The 21,716-nt window shown below is 39.9% G+C and overlaps 1 pseudogene; it reads left to right on the top strand.

Moving 5' to 3' along the window:
• Positions 1 to 17,690, top strand: part of LOC109050174 — a 220,867-nt pseudogene extending 203,177 nt beyond the window's left edge.
• Positions 17,691 to 21,716: the final 4,026 nt, after the last annotated feature.

Here is a 21,716-nt window from a genome sequence, read left to right as displayed (position 1 = left end):
TTGGGGGTTGGAACTTTAGATTTTCCTTAACAGATGCACATTCATATTAGGCCCCTTGGGCAATTCTTTTTGAGAATAGTTATTAAATAATTTTAATTTAAAGTTTTTTGCCACGAGTTTATTTTTAGAAATCGAGAATCCGCGATTTTGAATAGAAAGAATTACCAACTGTTAGAAGAAACACTGACAATCAGACCGATGAGAACAGTAAAGAGAAAAGCAACCCCGACTCCAACCAGACATGTTTGGCGCCACGTGATGATTAACATCTCATAGTGGGACGTGCTCATATCACCAATTCATACAGATTCCCGACTTTTGTGGTTGTAACACATATGTTACAAACGGCAGTGGAAATAATAATTTATTTTTTATTTAGTTGATTTTGCACAATCCAATTTTTTTTGAAATTAAATAAGCCACATTACAATGATTTTTTTTTAATGGAAAAAAAACATTCTGAACAGCCTTAAAAAGATTTTAATTTTCATAAATGTAGTTAATTTGTATTCCCTTTTAATTGGGGTGAAATATGGACTCCGGACATTTGTTCGTGAGATTTTCCCTTTGTACTCTTTCACATGTTATAGCAAAAGGAGGGGAAACAAGGTAGCCAATCGTATTTCTACAAGACCCCTGGTATCTCCTGTCCCTGGGGGTGTTTCTGAAAACCCACACATATTTCCCCTCCTGCCGTCCCTCTACCACACATCAGCTGTGCAAATTGAATCTCATCGTCTGAAATAAGACAAATGGGATCTCTGGAGGAATCTTGGCCCCTGGGTTGATGATCTCCTTTTCTAATAAATGGAAACTGTTCATCCCCTGCCTGCGAACGGTTAAAAAAAAATACCGATGGGCACAACTCTCTCTGGGGATCCCACTGATGCTTAGCTCAAGTTTAACATTCATTAAGAAACACTGTAGAGCTTGCTGTGTCTCCACAGTGGGGTTTTTCCCCTGGCATGAGGATCATGTCGCCATGCTTGCAGTACAGTAATAGTGAACCCCTCAACGGCTACCACCGATGGTGGCTGATTCTTGTTTCAGTTGTTTACTACGCCGTTGTTCACATAGTGTGGACTGTATCTGTATATTAATGAGTGTAACCAAACCAGGCCTTTTCTTCTCTGGGCCCAACATTCCTTTTCTTTCTCCTCTGAAGACCGTTTAGGCATGGTTCAGGGGTCATTATGGCAGACGTTCGCAATGTTTCCGGACACACAACTCACTATGCCTTTTGCCAAAGTCACTCCCCTGCCCTCCAGATATTGCAGTTTCCTTCAAAAAACTGTTTATACAGTTTGTATTCGTCTCGGCATGAGATGGTGTGTAGCTTGGGGGTTTTTGCTGGGCCCTACTCTACTTCCTGGTAGGAGCCCAGCTGGACACATTTTTTGCACGCATTCTTGTTTTTTTTTATGTTCTCTTTCTCTTCTTTTTTTTTCTTTCACTTTCCACTTCCTTCTCGTGTTTGAAATGTGATTTTTTTGGTTACTTGTTGGCGATGGATTTGAGCAGGCCCCTAATCCTTAATGTCTCGAATTGTTCGCAGACGTTTATTTTCTATATATGGGGTGCTTTGATTATGTAAAGGGTTTTTCTGCTCTATTTCTTGGAATACACTTTGAGCTGTTTTGAGCAGTGTGATGAGCCGTGTATCCAGCTTGTCTCACAATGACTCCTCTTCTTTTTGAATGATGGTCATTGTGGCCTTGAATGATAAGGAAAGATTACTCAATGACTATGGTTGACCCATTGAGATTTTGTGTGTGCCTGTGGTTTGAACTTTTTTTAGATTTCCAGTAACAGAGCACATACTACAACCTCAGTGATTTAGTGGAACACTTAAGTGTGTAGTGGTGTTGGGTACAAATTGCCAATTCACTGATATATGGGTCCAAAGCAGCTCAGTCTCTCCTGATGGTTTTTTAAAACCGTCTGTGGTTAGAGCCTATTATATCCTGTTAGTTAAAAAATATTATGTCATCCCATAATGGGGGTTGGGGAACTTTTGCAGTGAACAAAATTTTTTTGGTGTGAAGTGACACTTTTTCAAAATTGCAATTTGCAAGTTGGGGATCTGGGTGGAAGGGATTAAAGAGAGGATTTGATCTTTTGTTGTATCAGAGGTTTCAGTATCATAAATTATGTTGGTTAACTGTGAGGTTCAGTTTATGTTAAGATGTTTGTTTGGGGGGAGTGATCCGTCCATAAATGCTCTCAGCAGTATAGTCCCTATCTGAATTATTCATTTTACGGACTAGAGAAAAGGATTTGTTCCACCACAAAATGCTCACTCATACCCATCTCGTTATTTTCCAAAACAAAGACTTTTGGGAGTGTTTTTTCATCCTGGGGGGGGGGGGGGGAGAGTGGTGTGGGGGGGGGTGGAGCCATAAAAACAAAACATTAAGGGGGTTGTTCATGACCATAACACATAACTCCATATAGCAGTTAAGTCTCTGTCCTTAATATCAAAAGTCCTTCCTAAACATGTCATAATCTGCTGATCTGTACCAGTTGAAAGTCCATCATTTTCTGTTTTTGTTCGTGTGATGTCTGTGTAGAAAGATGTTCGTACGTATTTTATTGTTCATAGGAGGATGATATAATACCTGAAGTTGAGTTTTTCTCTCTGTAGTCTGTGGAGCATTCAGATGATGAGGCAGAGGACTCTGTGAAATTCAAGAGGCTTCACAAGCAACTGGTCAACTCCGACTCGACCGTGTTCGCAAAGAAGCTCCATCAAATCGTGGATGACAGCAAAAGACCATGGCTCACAAGGTAGCTGGAAAAGACTTGTTCTCTTATGGCATTTGACTCAAGTTTTTTTTTTTTTTTTTTTTTTTTTATTTTTTTAGCAAATATTTAAAAAAAAAAAAATAATTTACTGACATTAAATCTTTTTTTTATATATATTATAGAGGATATGAGAGAGAGAGAGAATGAGAGAGAGAGATTTTCTGACATGAAATGTATGTGAATGCCATGTAGACAAAATAGATTAGAATTGCAATTTATCAGTTATTAGCCAGAACAAATGAAATAGTTACAGCCCTTAATATTATTGGCCCAGAATTTGTATATTGTGCATCTCTAATTTGACTATTTGATATTCATTTTTATCCATTGCTTTATTCCACTGCTATTAAATAACTATAAGACAGTATTGCTTGGAATATAGATATAGATATTTCATTTTTATAGAAGTTTTTGTTTTGATCTTTCTTTTTCTACAGATTCGCAATCAGTTCATTCTGGATGCAGCCCCCTTATGTGATTCGACATAAACGCTCTGTATGCCGAAAATCCACAAGAAGCCGGCCACGTGCACAGACTCTTCTTTCTTCCCTCTCTTGCCCAAGAGCAGCTCTCTCTGGATGGGGGACACTGACAGCCTGACCACCTCGCCCTCACACCAGTCAGCCTTGATGCCTGGAAACCTGCTCACAAGTTAGTGAACGACCCCTGGCGCACATCCCCACGGCCTGATCCGCGGCCTCCACGGAAGAGTAGTGCTGGATCCGGACTGGGTGTAGTGGGGGTAGTGGCTCTTCTTTGATCTCTGAATTGGAGGGTCTGGTAGACTTACACTGATAAAGTCTCCCCCCGTTCGGCTACAGACGGAGAGATGCCGGAATGCTATTGTCATCTCTATCACATTACGTACGGGTAACACTACTGACAGCGTTACGCTTTTTATGGCCTCACTAGGCCCCGCCCCGAAAGCCGCACCCGTCCCTTCTGGTGTGTCTTTAGAAAGACATTAACAACACCAAACGGCCCACCGGTCCCTCCATGTGGCATTCTGTTAGCGCAATAAGCCTACCCCAAACTATGCGTACTCCACCAAGCACCTGCTCTACCCACGTTCCTGCAACGTTCAGAAAACCATCACTTCCATCCTCCACTTTGCCCGCTTCCCCTCCAACTCGTGAGCTTCCATTGGCCAGGGAGAAGGGGAAGAGTTGTGAGTAGTGCGTAAGTGGGCATGCTGGCTGTTTCCACCGAGGCGTTGCTGAGGGAAGGACGGCCAGTTAGTGAGCTTCAACATCACATACGTCGGTGGAACGCAGCCTGTATGGCCATTTGAACTGGACTGGGCTGGTTAGGGCCCGTCACGCTGAGTCAAACATGCAGACAGACGTTTGGCTCCTGGAAGACGAAAGGGATGCGAACAGGAAGTGGGCATCCAGCATGGATCGCTGCACCAAGCGCGTGCTCTACACGCATCCAGCAGAAGTCTGTGAGTGTTGCCCGAAGAGCAGATCTACAGTGCCCCCTGCTGCACTGGAGGAACAGGCTGCTGCAAAGCTGCAGAAGAGAATCACAGTAGGGTACAATTTAGAGACAAACTACTTGAGTTATATTTCAAGACCAAGTCTGATACTGAAATATGAACTGTGCTGTCATAAAATGAATTTTGTTTCTAAAATCCTTCACCCATCTCGGGGGTAATTATTAAAGCTAGAAACCCTTAGACTGTCAGTTAGCCACCAGTTATTCTTATTACTGTAGACTTCTGTTACTGCAGTATGGAGTCAAAATTTTATAATCTAAGAAAGGTGTAGAAGAGAAATAGAATGCGCACAATACCTCAGGGTCTTAAGCTTTCCCCATCCTGAGCTTTCTCTCCTTTCAGTTCTTGAAATCTCTCCTTATTCTCTTTGTAGTCAGTCATGGTGTCAGAGCTTTAATTGAAACTCTCGGTCCTTGAAGACAATGGAGAGTGGTAGCAGAAGAAAATAAATAATATGGAGTTCCTTCTGCAGCTTTGGTAGAGTCTGTCGTCTGCGGATCCCCGTCTTCATTCATAGTGAATGTGAACATGACCGTGATCTTCATCAGTGAACTGTATTTCATCCATCCATTTTGGGTTGGAAATGCCTCTTTCAGCCTAGGTGTATGAATGCTTATTTATTTATTTTTGTATGTGCTACTCTCTTTTATTGAGATTTTTTTTTTCTTTTTAAAGTGCATGATGTTATTCCATGCAATATGCAACAGCGGTCTCGTACGACAACATTTGATCTGTATTCTGTTTATTTTGAACCGGATATCTCTTATTCAAACAAAATGTCATAAAATGAAAAGCAAGTTTATTTAAATTTAATGCATTCGCTTGTATTTGAGTGATGTGAGATGTTGCCTTAAATCTGTTCACATTTGTTTTTTATTTCTCGTTATTTTTTCAGTACCAATTTTCAGTTCATTCATCAAGGTTTTACAAGAAAAGCATTGTTTTATTTACATAATGCTGAACAGACTGCTAAAAGATTTTATTTTGATTTAAATAGGAAATCAGGTCATACCATGAACTATTTCTTTTGACAGCTCGTCATTTTAAAATGTGTGGGTTCCATTATAAAGAGCAGCATGAATCATTGAGACTCTTTGTGAATTGTTTTAATTGACTCTCTCTAAATATATTATTTGCTCGTGACATTCACAGGGTAATTGTCTTTTTTCTTCAGAGAACGTGTAGTTTTTGGAGGATTTGACCTGACTAATCGTTCCCTCCCATGTGGTCAACACAACTGAGCCTAGTGGCTGAGTACACATGCACTCTTTCTATCGCTGCTGGTCTCGATCTCAGCTCTCATATGGCAGCTGCAGTGTTTGTGATCCAATTGGTCTGATCAGCTGGCTTGTCAGGTGTGCTTAATCGCTCTCATTTCTCTCTCTCCTCTCTGGCAAAAGGAGGCAGGAGGCTCTGTACAGGAGCACCTGTGAAGTCTCCCACCCACGTCCCGTCATCTCTATAGGAAAGAAAGTCACAGTCTGTGAAAGAGACTATGGAGGAAACGCAATGTCCAAGAAATATGCCGGGTCTCTCTCTGAACAGGTACACACACAATGCCCATGTGTCTTGCTTTGACCGACGCGCGTGCTGAGTTATGTGCCTATATAGCACTCTACGTTCAGGAGGTGAGGACCCTGGCCTTTACTCAAGAGGGACAGTAGCACATGTGTGCCCCACTTTCTGTGTTTCAAACTAGGGTCAAAAGCATCTCTTAATGTAGCCTAGAGCTTGGATACAAGCTCAGATTCCAAAATAAACCACACCCATACTCCCTGGCAGTGTCAAATATACACTCACTGCCTGTATTCACATGCTGTTGAAAATGATATTTGTCTTAAAATGCTGCCTTTTTAAGCCGCTCACTAGGTTTGTTACAACTGAGGCAAGAGTTTACATCGATATGACAATCATCTCTTTTTAGCAGATGTGTGTTAGTCAGTGTTAAGCTCATCTGTTGCAAAAGAGAACTTTGTGCCAACACCATGTCCTCGCTTCCTGTAATCAATTATGTTGAGTGCCACCTAGTGGCAGCCTTCGTGTAATTACTTTGCTAAAAAGTAAAGGATTAATCTCACAGCAGTGCTGCATTGTCAGCTGTCCCTTTTTGTGGCCTTTATATATATATGCATCACCTGTTGTCCATATTATTACTTTTTTTCATTTATAAATAACATAATATACTTTTAAATTCCTCTCATTTTTTATCTTTTTATAGTCTAGTCCAGATGGAACGCCCAGTTGTCCCTCATCTTCCTCAGCCAGACACAGACTCATCTAGAGAAGCCCAAAACTCCCCAGGCAGGCGGGTCTGTAGAAGAGTCTGCGCAAAGCTCCCTCAGATGGGCAGAGCTCCATGAGTAAGTGTTTGTGAAGTGGTGTTGTGTGGTGTGTGTGCAATCAGCGCTATTGCCTCATATTAGTTCTTATCCTAACACTGTGCTAAAGCCAGCACGAAATGGAAATTCACAATATCTGCATGTTTTTTGATCTCTCATTTTGAACACTTCAGCAATGTATGTTTCTTTTTTTTTTAAAATTAATTTTAGCCTTGGAATTTTTAATCAAAATATAAATAAGCCGTCCATTGGAAACTATAGACTACTGTTTGGTGACTTCTCCAATTATTTAGTGCATAAAATCCTCTTTCTTTACACTCGACTCGACTGCAAGTTTGCATTCAGGCATCGGCCTCCATTCCATCCAATTAATAGGTGTTGAATAGATGTATCCCTGTCCCACATTTCACTGTGATATATATCTCAATATGTAGGAAAATAATCTGTCACTACTTCACTTTCATTGAAACATTGGGAATGTTTGTACTACGGACATTAATGATGCCTTTAAATTATGTAGATGTTTCGCTTTTTTTTTTTTTTTTTTTTTTTGGCAGATTCTTGATTAATGATTTTTGCCTGTGAAAGAATCCAGTGCTTTTTGTAATGATTGTGTTGGTCCTCTCACAGGTGGACAGACAGTGAGCACCACAGACTCATCGGCCAGCAACAGAGAGAGTGTGAGGAGTGAGGATGGTGATGATGAAGAGCCTCCGTACAGAGGCCCTTTCTGCGGAAGAGCTAGAGTTCACACTGATTTCACACCGAGTCCATATGATACAGACTCACTCAAACTTAAGGTACTGAACACATTACTTAAAATAGTTTTGTGTTTAATACTACTTTAAAAAAAAAAATATTTTAGACCTTTACAACCCACTGTGATTAAAACATGAAGTGGTCCAACTTATTACATGATTACTTAACAAGTAAATAAAATATTAATTTGAGTAAAAACCATTTAAATAGGCTGGAAAGGATAATATGAGATATTAAAACTAGCATGACAATTTATAATTCAGTTTGCAGATATTTGAAAATATGTTTTTGAGATTAGTTTCAATTTTGATTTTGATTCAATTCTTTGTCTCTTTCAAGAGAGGAGATTATGATTGATATCATCATAAGCCGCCCATGGGCACATGGAGGGTCTGCTCAATAACAAGGTGGGCACATTTAAGTTCATCTCTATGGTGGATGTGCTGACTGAAGAAGGAGGATAAGCCTAAACGAGTCAGGTTCGGAGGAGGAGAAGGGCAGGCCGCCCAAAGACCCAACTCAGTCGAGGAGCTTCGTAAATCTGGAGAGAATCAACCTGAAGGTGGAGACAGGGATCACACACAGCCATTTTTTTGAGATATGTACATGGCTTTAAAATTTGATTTGGTTTATCTATTATCATCTAGCGTAAATCTGTGTGTGTGGCTCATCTTTCATCTTTTACTGTCAGAAAAGTAAGAACAGGGTGGGGAGAGATGAGAAAATAGAAAAAGTGGATGCTGTGTGTAAAAAGATTAATCAGCTCTTGTTTAAACAGATTAACTCTGAGAAAGGGGGCGAGGAAGTTGTTTCCCCATGGCCAGTTAAAATTTTTATTTAAAGACAGAGACATACACACCCTTCAGACCTCCCACGAGCTCCTGCATCTCTAAATAACATCACATTACAGACCTTACGCTTCACACAATAGACACCATGGACGAATTTTAAGCCCCATTGTGTTGTTTGTAGTGTGTTAATGGACTATAATGATAAGCTGACCGTCACAAAAGAGTCTGAAGTTTGGAAACATTCCCTCACATAAATCCCACCATAGATGAACTTCCAGGGTGGAGTGGGGTATTTTTAGCTGTGCTTCTGCTCTAGTGGGTGTGTGATCTGTGAATGTATGTGTAATGTATTTTAGGAGCACATGCCTACATTCCTGTTTAACGGGTATGAGGACCTGGACACATTTAAGCTACTAGAAGAAGAAGATCTGGATGAGCTCAACATCAAAGATCCTCAACACCGTGCCGTACTGATGACCGCTGTAGAACTACTGCAGGATTATGACAGTAAGTACACCACATACACTAAATACACTATGTACTAAATGTGTCTTTATACATTTATCACATTTTATAAAAGAATGTTTAAGTGGATACAGATCCTAACTTAGTGTGTGTGTGTTTCTAGGCAGCAGTGATCCGGAGCGCACCGCCCTCTCTGGCTCTCAGGAGAAACTCCTCTGTGAGGGGCGTGGCCTCATGGCCGACTCCCCACGGGACTCTGGTTGCTATGAAAGCAATGAAAACCTAGAGAATGGTAACCAGGCGATTGGTTGTCCTAGCATCTCCATACCAACCGCATCACACCATGTCCAGCCTAGTGTAGCAACACGCCATGACATCATCCTCTCACCTCTGGGCCACGCCTCTCTCTCTGCCATGACTCAGTGTCCTAACAGCCAATGAGAACCCTGGTCATCACATCTGGATTTAACCCAAGCCTGTCTGTCTGTCACATCTGCTGTGCCCTGTTCTCTATCTGCTTCTCTGCTTCTAGAGGCGCTCTGTCCATCATTCCTTTAACTTTCTTATCCATCCTCCTGCTCCGGGCTTTCTTTCTTCCATTCTGTTAGAAATCGAAAATTCCAAAAACCGCAGCAAGTCTTGCTGTTGCTAACTGATCAGAATCCATCCACTGCCTCAGAAAAATCTAAAGAGAGACAGACAGAATCTCAGAGAAACAAATACAAGGCTTGTGCTCACAGCAGGACTTAAAACCAGGGAAGATACTGAGAATGTTCTCCATGGCAAAACCAACTGCAGATTCATTTAAAGTCTCCTCCTCTCTCCCTTTGCCATTTCAAGAAATATCACTCCATATTTGTGTGGTGTTTGTTGTGGTCATATTGCACAAGTTCTTATGTGCCTAAAAAAGAAAAGACTTTAGAAATATACAAAATGTAGTGGATGAATCGCATACATTTGGAAGGTGATATTTGTACCTAGATTGTGTAAAAGTAGGAGCTAATCTACTGTTTTTAAAGGATTTTATTCAAGAGAAAGCATCACATCTCATTCTCTTTTCCAAAGAAATTGAGTGTTTAAGGTTTTCACTCTTCTTGTTGTTCTTCTTAACCTCCCTACTGGCATCTTATAACCCTGACTGATCCCCTCCTCCTGTTGTGTATGGTCAGCGTATGAGTCTGTGTGTGTGTGGGGGGGTATGATTGTTTAGGATGGATCAGAAATATGTGCAGTCTGCCAAAGTGGAAAATAAATCCATTCTGTGATCTGTAGCATTCTGATCTGCTTGCGTTTTTTCATTCTGTTTTCATCTCTCTTGATATTATTTTATCTGTGCCGATTATATTTCCACTCATTTTTTTTTGTAAGAGCAGCGGTACAGAGTTTATTATATTCACTATTAAAGCATGCACTGCTTTGTCACCATTAGAGTTTGAGTCATTGATTCTGTTAAAGTATATCTGATGGCCCAGGAAAAATACTTGAAATGCATCCTTGAATGCTTCTTTCCTGTCATTTCCAGATGCTTGCATCATTTCTCAAACATGTCATTGTCATTTATGATCTTCTTTTTATCTTAAAGGGCACCGATTATGAAACCTTTTTACAAGATGTAATATTGGTCTTGAGTGTCCCCAGATTGTGTCTGTGAAGTTTCAGCCCAAAATTCCCAACAGATAAATCAAAAAAACAATCTCTAAAAAATAGCTGTTTTGGAGTGTAATCGCTTTAAATGCAAAATGAGGGAGCTGCATATTCCCACCCCATCTCCAGAAGAGGGCATCTGCTTATTCATCTCTCGGCATTGCATATCTACAGCATAAACAGCCGGTAGAAGTAACATAACTGAAAGCGAGAGAACCGGTGTTTAGCCGTACATATGGGAATCCAAACGCACTGAAAGTGGAATGAAACCGCGCGATGCTACAGAGCTTGCACCACGCTGATCAATTGACTGAGCCGTGTGTGACCGTGCTATTGAATGAATCTCGTGAATGAAATAATCTCACAAGGTGTGGCGCTGATGAGTTACGGTTTGTTGAAGGCCGGGACACCACCAAGCTGACTTTCAAAGAAACTAGCGGCGACGGAAAAACCCAAGGACGGTGGTTGTCACCTCATGTCGCGCAGCGTCGGGCCAAAAAGCTGCACTCGAAACACACCGCACAGACTACAGCCAATGGCAAACTAATTTTTATTTACCATTTTGAATATCATCACTTTCTCTCTTCCTTCCTCCCCCCCCCCCCCTACTATTTCTTGGGCACTGACTCCTCGTTCATTAAACTGAACATCCAATCAGAGCTCTCACTCGTTCCGACAGCCCCGATGCTAATTCAACATGTTAATCTTGGCAAACTGCCACCAAAGAGAGCCAACGAGTGGAACACACCAAACAAACTAGCCCGACCGTCGCTCGCCATCGGCCCAATGTTGGCCAATGGCTGACCGTCGGCTTGGTGTGTCCCGGCCTTAAAACACTAAGCACTGTAACGATATGACATTCACATAAGAGCCTGGAGTGATACATGTATTTAGGTAGATTTTGAGGCGACATTACCTTGAAAAATCCACTAGCCGATTCGTTTCCACTGTCGGGCCAGTGCGAGCCAGTGCTTTAAACAGCCGGGCGGCGAGCTAATAGCCTCGGACCTGTAGCACCGAGCCCAAAACTCCAACCAATCTGCGTTTTCACTGTCAGGTCAGAAGCTCCACTGCGCTTCACTAAAAACCTGCCCTTTACACCGCCTCTCAGGAACAACGGTATGCAACCCCATTTATTCCCCCATCATGTCACTTACATAATGAGACTTCTTCCTCTCTCCCTTCTCTTTTTCTCCTCCTTTACTCTTTACCTCTCCTCTCCTCCCCTGTTATCAAAAACTAATAAGAAATAAGCCACTGGAAATAGCTTGATCACAAAACAAACATGATAAAAGCGGGCCGTTTGTGTTTGCATGCTTTGTTAAAGATTTAAATCCAAAGCATTGAAACTGTTTTTAAATCAATAATAAGTGATGCATTGATCATAATGATTAATTACAGGATTGAAAATTCGTCACACAGAAATAAAGCAGTATGAACAAAGCCTACCTACTTATTTAAGTGGAGTCTGTTTCTGTTTATTTGTAGTCACAGTATAGGCATACATCACATTTTTATAAAAAAAAGCTCCCGAACAAAAAAACATTATTATATTTTTATGACATACGCGGAGCTAAACTCTCGAGACGACTTATGGCAGATAAACCTATGTTACTAATAAACACACTATTGTGATGGAGAATAAGACAAGCTGATGTCAGATTTCTTCAAGCGGCTTCATATTTTCTGTCACTATGTTTAACTATGATAACGTAATGGCCAGCGTGCCATCTTTTGCATCGCTTATTTTGTGTGGTGATCATAATCCACATCGGATCAAGTTATTTCAAACACTCGCTGTCTGAAAGTGAGTTTTGAACTAAAATTATTTTGAAAGTCTTTAATGCTGGTGTTATAGCTGTTAACTTTATGAAATGATCCATGACAAACAGATGCTCTCCAAACGTAGAGAAACTTTGAACCTTTGTTCATAACCTTTCCTCTAGCCCCAGCTGGCCCGAGTTGGCCCAAGGTTTTCCCTTAGTCTGTCCAAAAAACCCGGGCCGTTGGCCCCAAGGAAGCACCGACGAGGCACAATCAATCCCGGAAGTGACAGTGGAACCGCGAAAGCCCCTGTCAGCGCACTAGCACACCCCCATACACCTGGTTTTGGCCTGACAGTGTAAACACGGCTACTGAGGGCGGAACTCTAGCAATGCAGAGCTGTCAACTAACTCCCATGCCCATGCCCTATAAAATGTGACGTCACACAACGCATTGAGAATCAAACTGCAGGCCTAGTGAGACCGACTTGGTTTAAAGGGGATTATAAATGAGAAGTGGGTGGGTTTTTATTATCATTGTAGGGTTGTTCACCACACTGCCAACACACATTTATGTCCAAACAATGGACATGTTAAAAGTGGGATTTTGCATATATAGGGTGCCGCGGTAAGGTTCCTGCATATAAATAACCTCTTTTATCATTTTAATTTATTCTAACTGGTGTTTTTATAATAGTAAAAGTCTTGTACCGTGGGGGGTGGCTGGTGTATGGCTGTATAATAGTTTGACTGTTGCGGCTGTGACTCTATGCTACGCATATTACGTAAACTTTTTGATGTGGAAAATTGGCATAAAATTAATGCTTTCTAAATAAATATAATCTGGACTTGTGTTTTGCTTTTTCACTTAATGTCTTCACACACACGTCACACTCACACCAACCAACTAACCCGTTGAAGTAAATCCCTAAAAACTCACAACAACGTAGTGAGACCAATGCATTGAAAGTGGAAGGAAACATTTCGTGGGTGAACTGAACTATGTAATAAAGTGTGCCCTCTGGGAACCTGCTAAACATGTAACCATTACCGCCGCTTCAATAACATAACTTGTTCAAGCACCTTTACTATGTTACAGATCCTCATTCTGCTTTTGCATTGTAACAACGATAATGAAAATGGCATCTTTTACTCACGTACTTTCATGTTGTTTCCAGATCGGTAGGAACCTACTAACTGTTGGACTAGGGCGTTGCGACCTTACAATAGTTTTGAAACAACATGACAAAATTCATTTTAAACCACATTTAACTCGTTACATTCATCAATAACTAATATACGTGCCTAAAACAATATGCTAATTAATCTGGGGGAAAAATGGTGACATGGAGTAGTACCCTCGAAGGTACACTTTTATGTCCTTTTGTAACCCTGGAAGGGTGTATTGTTAGTACAGTTACTGTATGCTCTATATACCCTTAAGGTAGTAATATCCACACTTTAGGGGTAGTGATAAATAATACCTTTGAGGGATACTGCCCCTGGTGAAAAGCTGTCGTTCACCAAAAGGTGCAAATGTTTGCAATTTATTTTCTGATAGCTTTCATCACATTCGTTCAGATTGTACTATATATATATATATATATATATATATATATTATATATATATATATATATATATATTATATATATATATATTATACAAATATTTCAATACTTGCAACAATGCATGAATCATGCATTCATGCATCAATACTAAAGTAAAAGAGGCTGCACTCTCCTGTGAACCAAATTTCTTCAGTACTAGCTCTACTGACAGCATCTTTTTCACGTCTCAGAGTTATTCTTAGGAACCAATAAAATAAATAAATAAAATAAGGTACCATCTGAAGCCTTTTGAGGAAATGAATTATAGGTGATAATAAGTTTATGTGAAGGGCACGGCTCTCTGTTTCAGTAAGAGCCGCAAGGTGTCGCGCAAAGCCATGGTTTTCATCTGGATTTGATTGTGGGGGTGTTAAAGTCTCCAGACTTTCCCCCTCTTCCCCATGACTCACTCCACTGAACGCTCTTCAGCATCAGGCCAAGAAGGAACGCAACGTTCCCAAAGACCTTTCTGCCCCGGCACATAAAGGGCTTCAGTCTCGCGACCAGCCTCGGCCCTCAAATAAGGCTCTAGAAGAAGGGAAGACTTCCCGCCATAACTGGTCAGCCGACGCTGTGAGTAGTGGGCACGGATCGTCCAAGAGTGTCTGAGTCTGTTGAACGCGCTAGCATTCTCTGGGGGGATATTACACTTGGGCGCAGAGTAGTCAGTGAGGATAAAGGCAGGTCCCAGAGAGGCAACAAAAAGAAAGTAAAAGGCCGAACCTGTCGAGTCAAAACTGGGACCAGAAGTTGGCGATAGGGCTGGAAGGAGAGACGGGCTCACTGCAGAGACCTATGGTTCCCACACACCTTCCCGTCTCAGCACAGTCGGTCCTATCTTACCTGCTGCTCAGACCTCAAACTGTCCAACCAGTTTCTGCCCCAACTAGCCCCGCTCCCGGACTCACCCTAAAAGCCAGCCACCTGTGCCACCTCGATTTCCCGTGCCTGCTAAAAAAGTCCAAAGAACGTCTGTCCGAAATGGTCTGCGCATCCCCATCCGCTAGTGCTGTCTGGTTCGGTGCCAAATACGCCAACCCTTCCCCCAAACCCATTTATACCCCACCCCACTCCCTCCGAGAGTTCCCCGTCAACGCCCATTATCACCAGGTGAATCTGCGGCAGCTCTGAGTCCACCATGCTGCTGTGCGCTTACGGGGTACGGGCCGTGAATCAGCATGTCCTCAGATGCGACGGAGCTAAAGTTGCCCTCTAGCAGGGAAGATCTCTTCCCATGCCAAAATGACTGACCTGGAGACTCTGCTGGAGGACAGGATGCGCTTGTGAAGGCATTGACCTCACCGAAGATCCGTACTCTGATAAAGTAAGTCATGATTCACTTCACTTCATTCACTGTTGCCAACCACAATCATTTAGTAGTAGAGGCATAGCACTCACCAAATAAACTCCTATGAGAACTTTTTTGGAATCATGAAATGCGAATGGTTTACACCATATGGCAGAGTTCTTCAAATCTGGCCGTAGAGAGCCTACTGCCGCTGCAGAGTTTAGCTCAAAGTCTGATTAAGCAAAACCTTCCTGTGATTTTTTCTAGTGATTCTAAAGACCTTGATTAGTTTTGCTCAGGTGTTTTTTTGATTGTGGTTGGAGCTCAACTCTTCAGGGGAGTGAAGAAACTTTTTAGGGATTTCAGGAGCCCTTCAGTATAGCCTAGTAATGGACTTCATGTTCACGTGACCTCAAGTTTGCATAAATTGCATCATATGGTAAAAAATGGAGTGGAAAAGTGGTGGCACTATAGTATAAATAAAAAGGTTAGCAGACTAAACAAGCACAATGATTAACAGTAGGGGGCTTGACTCAACCATGCCACTGTCCCTGGAAAGTCATGGCTGGGAGTATTTTTTTCCTTCCATTTACTGCTGGAAGTTCTTTTGAAAATGTCAAGAGAAATGGAAAGAAACATACATTTCAATCAGTGCTCATCCAAACACTAATTTCCACTCATCAGTTTTCCATATAAGAATATGTTCTTATAGTACCTATGCTGTTGGAGTCTCTGTACAATTAATGAACCTTCTTTTCTCTCTGGCTATTTTTAATTGCTAAATGCACAAACTTAGCACAAACATAACTATTGCTGCATATCCTGTATCCTTAAAAAGTCCTTTCAGTCATGGCAAAGTGAAGGATTGGAGGACTCGCTTGTTGTGTAATTTATAAAGCAGAGCATCTTGAGTCTGGTATACCTTCTTGATATATATACTTGGTATATTTCCTCTCACTTCTTTGAGATTATCCAACACTAAAAAGGTGAATAAGAGGTGGAAATGTCCCCTCTTTAATATGAAAACACTGGAACAGTTTGTGGTTTCAGAACTGCACAGACTGCCTGGAGTTTTTAGTGCTTTTTATTGGCGGCAGGTCCTATTATGCCTGGACCCACAGCCTATCAGATGTACCCCAAATTGGGCACAAGAATAGTTTGAATCTTTTGAGTAGATTTTAAATTAATCTTTCAGTTAATAAGCTGTTTTGCAAGTTAAAGCTAATGTGTGTGTGTGTGTGTGTGTGCGTGTAATATAAATTAAATAGTTTTTTCCTCTCGCAGCTTGTTTGCGGTTCATCGTTTGATTTCTCTGGCTCTGGGGCGCTATCAAAACATTGCTCTGCTTGTGTCACTTTGTACTTGGATTGTTGATTGTTTTTCACAAAGATGGCCGAGTATTGAGCTAACTACAATAAAAACTGCTTGGTTTTGCACTATTATGAAGCTACATTGTCCTGTTTAAGAGAAGATGGCCATTTGGCTTGCTAACAAAGACAGGGCTGAAAATGATTAAACTGCATCTTTGGATTACGCCACACAGTGTGATGTTAGCATTAGAGATCTGAATCTCACATTAAACAAACAATTTAGCCTTACTCGCTCTTGTAATGCTATAATTGGCACATAAAGTTCGCTTGTTTGTGAGTTAAACTCCGTTTCCAAGTGTGCTTGGTCTCCACCAACCGTAAAATCAATTAAAAAGCCACATGAAATAAACTTTATGAATCTGATCATGTCTGTTGTTATTCAGAGTCCACAGTCTGAGGCGAATGTTGCGCCGCTCACATTAGCTGGGCGCTGATCACCGCTTAGCTTAAAACAATACAGCATTAGCAAGGAAAATTCTCCTCATATTTTTATATTTTGATGACTGAATTTGTGCGTTAAGTTTTTCCAATCGCATTAAATGAAGTGGTGAACGTCACTAGATCTTGTTTTCCTGGCTAATCTGTTCTTTTCTCTTGTGTTTCTCAGCACGGCCGCTGTGGTATTCCTCAACTCTTAGTACAGAGGTACTCGGAGGACTTTCAGCAGCCAGTGAAGGACGTGGCGTCCAGTCTGGATCAGATCAGAGTTAAACAACTCCGCAAGGAGCACCGCATGGCTGTGAGTTACTTTAGCAGATTCTATTATTTGATTTAGCACATGCATGTGAGTCAAATGAGATCATAATAGTCTTATTTACTTTCCTGCATTAGCACTGAGATTTAGCCCTTGTGTTTTCCTTTTCTCCACAGATTCCCTCGGGAGGTTTGACTGACATGTGTCGGAAGCCAGTGTCTCCTGTTCACGTGAGCTCTGTGTCTGATTGGCTTGGTGTCGATTGGAATGCCCATGATTCTGCCGCTCTATTGGCTGCAGGCTTTGGCAACGCTGGATCATGTTTCGCGTCCTTAAACGAGGCGAAAGCGAGGGAAGCGGGCTTGAAGGAGGACCATCACATACGTATTCTTCTCAGTGAAGCCCAGCTAGTCACAGCCAGCAGCTCAGGACAGTCATAATACTAACATGAGCTGTTATGAACTTGACTAAATGGATCAAATTTTTCTGGTGAAGGGACAGACTTGGACAACAGCTGCTGAATTTTGTCCCACCTTTCAGTCTTATAATCTCAACTTTTTGGCATTTTCAGAAATGACTGATCTGCTTCCAAGGACTGTTATTGTGGGCCTATCAACAGATGTTTCCATAGAAACATCTAGTTTTGGCCTGAAACATCTGCCTGTCGAAAGAAGCACACTTTTTTTCTGAGAATTGTATGGTTTTGTATGAAGTTTAAAGACAGTTTCTGAACCCCCTTTTTCAGGAAGTGTGAGATTTATTTAGAGAAAAGGAAAAAAAAAACTGTAAAAGAAAAGTTTTTAGTGCTTATTGAAGCACATTGAGAATCAAGAGTATGTCACCTGGCCAAAGCAATGTCCTTTCATGCAGGTTTGTTAATATAATATACTTTATCTCGCAAAGCATACAGTATGTATATGAAAAGATGTGTACTCTTGGGTGAGTCATTCCCCAAAAGCATGATGTTGCCATATGGGGATATTCAGAGCATGCACATTTTGATTTTAGGCCAATAGTTGGTCACGGTTTTAGCAAAAATGTACTATGTTTGTAAAAAAAAAAAAAACTCTGTTTCATGTGTTTCTTTCTTCAAGGTTACGTTTTAGGATCACTCCTTATAATTCGCTTAATATAATACTGTATATTCACAGCACATTTAATCTTCCCAGTCTTCTAAACACACAATATTCAACAACGCATCACTTACTCGGCTGTTGCGGCATATCAAAGTTTATTACTGTATCAGCTGTATCAATTTATGTCGCCTGTTATCTTGAAAAACTGATACTCCTGCATATCGTTGTACCTCTTACCGTGCTCCGCTCTGATTGCCAGTGATGCATCACACAGCTGTAATATGCCTGCTGGAGTGAAAAGGTGTTTATTTTGGTTTTCTTTCTTTTGTCCCAGATTGCCTTGCACTTTGACTAGGGGGTTGAAGACATTTTGAATCGTTAGAAAAAGCAACCACACGGTCTTAGCCTTAAAATACAGAAATCAAATCAAAACTGATAGTGACTAACTTAGTAGGAGTGTTCTGACACTAGTTACATTTGCAGACTGGTGCTTTACCCAGGAGTTAAAAGTTTTCAAAACTGGGAAAAGAAATATTCCATGAAGCATTATTTATTTTTGTAATTCAGAACAGAATGACAATGTGTTTCATGAAGAAGAAGGTGTTATGGACTTAAACTTGCTTACGCACATCTGGTGATTCTAAAGGCAGACAGCATCTGGCTCCTAAATGAAAACAGAGCGTGAAATGAAACATTAGCTGATGTCTGTTACGTCCCGCTGACGTCATCACTGCTCACCAGATTTAAAGCATTACATTCACTCCAAATTAAGCACAATGTGAAGCAAGTTTTCTCCCACAATCACTCTCAGGCTGTTTTTGATTGAGCAACTGAGGTGAAAACTCTACTCCTTTCAGTTGCTTCTTCTCCTGCAAATCCTTTGGGTTTTCCATTTACAAAACGACACCAGCCGTGCTTCCCCAAGGCCTTGGGCGGGTTTAGGAAACTGGTGTTTTTGAAAGCTTGCTTTAGAATTGTATTTCTCCCCTCATGCCATTCACTCTTTTGTATCTAACGCTAGCACAATTTATAGGCTGTAACGCTCACAGGTTTAATGAACATTTAATCAGTAGAGAATCGATAAATTCCCTTTGTATCAGAATGGATGCCCTCAAATTGCTATCAGTTGAGTGCTTTGATAACAATGAGGCTTTTTATGTGATTAAAATCGAAAATATATTTCATGAAATGTTACTGTAAAAAATGCACTTTATAGTTAAGAATGCAAGTTGTTTTTTAATTCCATTGTGGAGAAAATGAGATTACAAATTGACACATTTTTAAAAGAAGTTTTTTAAAGAAGCTTGTTTTTCAGGTCAGAATGTTGATGGTTGAGGAGAGCTGTTTAAATATCAAATCTTTGTTTAAAAACAAAAAGAATTATAATCACTTAAATTACATTAATTACAGAACTAACCATGACCAGCTTAATTATTTCAACTTAAATGATATAAAACTGGGTCTTAATTACATATATGAAATGATTAACTAAGGTTGCACACATTCTGTATATGTAATTGATATTTTAAATAACTTATTTTTTGCTTTTACATCAAATGTAATTATTAGCTGTACTATCATCATAGAGCAATACTCTTTCACCTAAAGTTAGCATGCTCCCAGTGACCATTGTAAAATATATGTATAAAAATTATTTTGATCTGGTTTAAGGTTCGCTAATGATTGTCTATAAAGGTTTTGCTTGTGTATTTACAAACAAAATGTCCTTAAAATATTTGTCCCTTTGAGGTGTAATAAAAAAAAAAAGAATATCCTACACTGACTCCTCTCCTTTACTCTGTATTTTCAGCCATTACTCCAAGTCTTTGTTAGTGTCACATGATCCTTTCATAAATCATTCTAATATTCAGATCTGGTGCTCAAGAAACATACATAGTAGTGCTGCGTCAAACGATTATGTGTACTGTGTATATTTATTATTTATATATAAATACACACATACAGTAAATATTTTTAAAAATATTTACATGTATATACATTTATATATTTTTATTCTTATATTTTATATTCTTATATTGTATATAAATAAATTTAACTTATAAACAACATTTTTCAAAAATATATACCTGCATGTGTTTGTATTTATATATACATAATACACATACAAAAACTTATTTTGGATGTGATTAATCATTTGACAGCACTAATAATTATTAATGTTGAAAGAGTACAGGTTTTTATGATATAAAGTTCAAAAGAACAGTATTTATAAGACTACTAATTGTTTCCTTCAGAAAAAAAAAAAAAAAAAAACTTTTGAACTATGTAGTGTATATTATTTTTCCAGCCTGAGCCCATTGTCCTTCGCGTGGGAACTTTTATACAAAACACAATCTCAATGATATAACCCCACTGATCTATTTTTTTAAAACTTAATCTTCATAAAAATGAGAGGGGGAAAAAAAACAAGGCCTTCAAGATTTTATACAATTACATAGGCCTACCTATAGTGCATATTTTTGATGCCTTATTGCATCAGTAACTAAAGAGAGTCTTAGATCATTTTAATTATTAAAGTACAAATAAATTCTCTTGACAATAGTATCAGTAGTACTGCATGGAAATAACATCCTAATTTGCAGAACAAATTAGGAGACACAAACTATTCTTTCTTTTTACTTTAAATCTTTGATAAATAATTTCAAAACCCTCAGGAAGCTATATATTCAAAATGGGGAGACATTAACAAACATGGCTTGAGGGCTAAAGAGAAGGCCCTTTTTTTTGCCCTTGTTCACCTCTGATTTGGCAATCTTGATTATATTCCCAGTGGGTTAAATAAAGACATAATTTCATTTTGATTTAGAGTGCCTAGCCTGAAATAATGATATTATGTTGCACTATAAATGAAACCACTGTGAGGCAGACTTGCTTTTATCATTCTAACACTTACTCACTAACACATGGCTGTAAGAGTCCAATTTAGTTTTGCTTGTTCAAATTGTCAAAAACTGCTCAGTAATGAATCTGATTCTTGGTTGAATATTTAATTAAATTGTTTTCTATCTTTGCTGTTGTCTTTAAACGACCCTTTGCCCAGGATAATGAAAAATTTGGCTCCAAATGCACAGCTGTTTTTTTCCAGACAGACAGACAGATAGATAGACAGGACAGACAAATAGACATATAGATAGATATATATTGCACAAATATTTATTGATCTTTTTAATTAAATGTTTGTATTTTTTTAATATTTGCATTTATTTACAAAATACTTAGTAATTTTGCATCTAAAATGTTTGTTGTAGGCCTATTAGTTTTTCTCAGATTGCACTGACGGCGTTCGCCGCGTCTTCTTCGCGCTGGTGTGCTCAGCGGCACACGAACAGCGCGTGAGTGAGTGCGAAGTCCATCCTCCGGTTGAACTTTTTTCCTCCCCATTCAGTAATCTGAACCACCGACACTAACCCCAAAAAGCAGAGGATGGATTCCCAACTTCATTCGCAAAATAGCTCAGCCAGAGCCGACAAGAAAACACGACCGATCGGGGGCGAACATCTCTGAACGCGTGTGCTCGCGTGCATCGATCTGTGAAGTGCCTTTAGTTTTGTTTAAATGTTGACTAAAAAAGTTTTTATCTAAAAGAAGCGGATGG

This window comes from Cyprinus carpio, chromosome B20, assembly GCF_018340385.1.
Source record: "Cyprinus carpio isolate SPL01 chromosome B20, ASM1834038v1, whole genome shotgun sequence".
Classification (NCBI taxonomy): Eukaryota; Metazoa; Chordata; class Actinopteri; order Cypriniformes; family Cyprinidae; genus Cyprinus; species Cyprinus carpio.
Note: the sequence above shows the minus strand (reverse complement) of the source record. Positions and strands in the feature narration are given on the sequence as shown.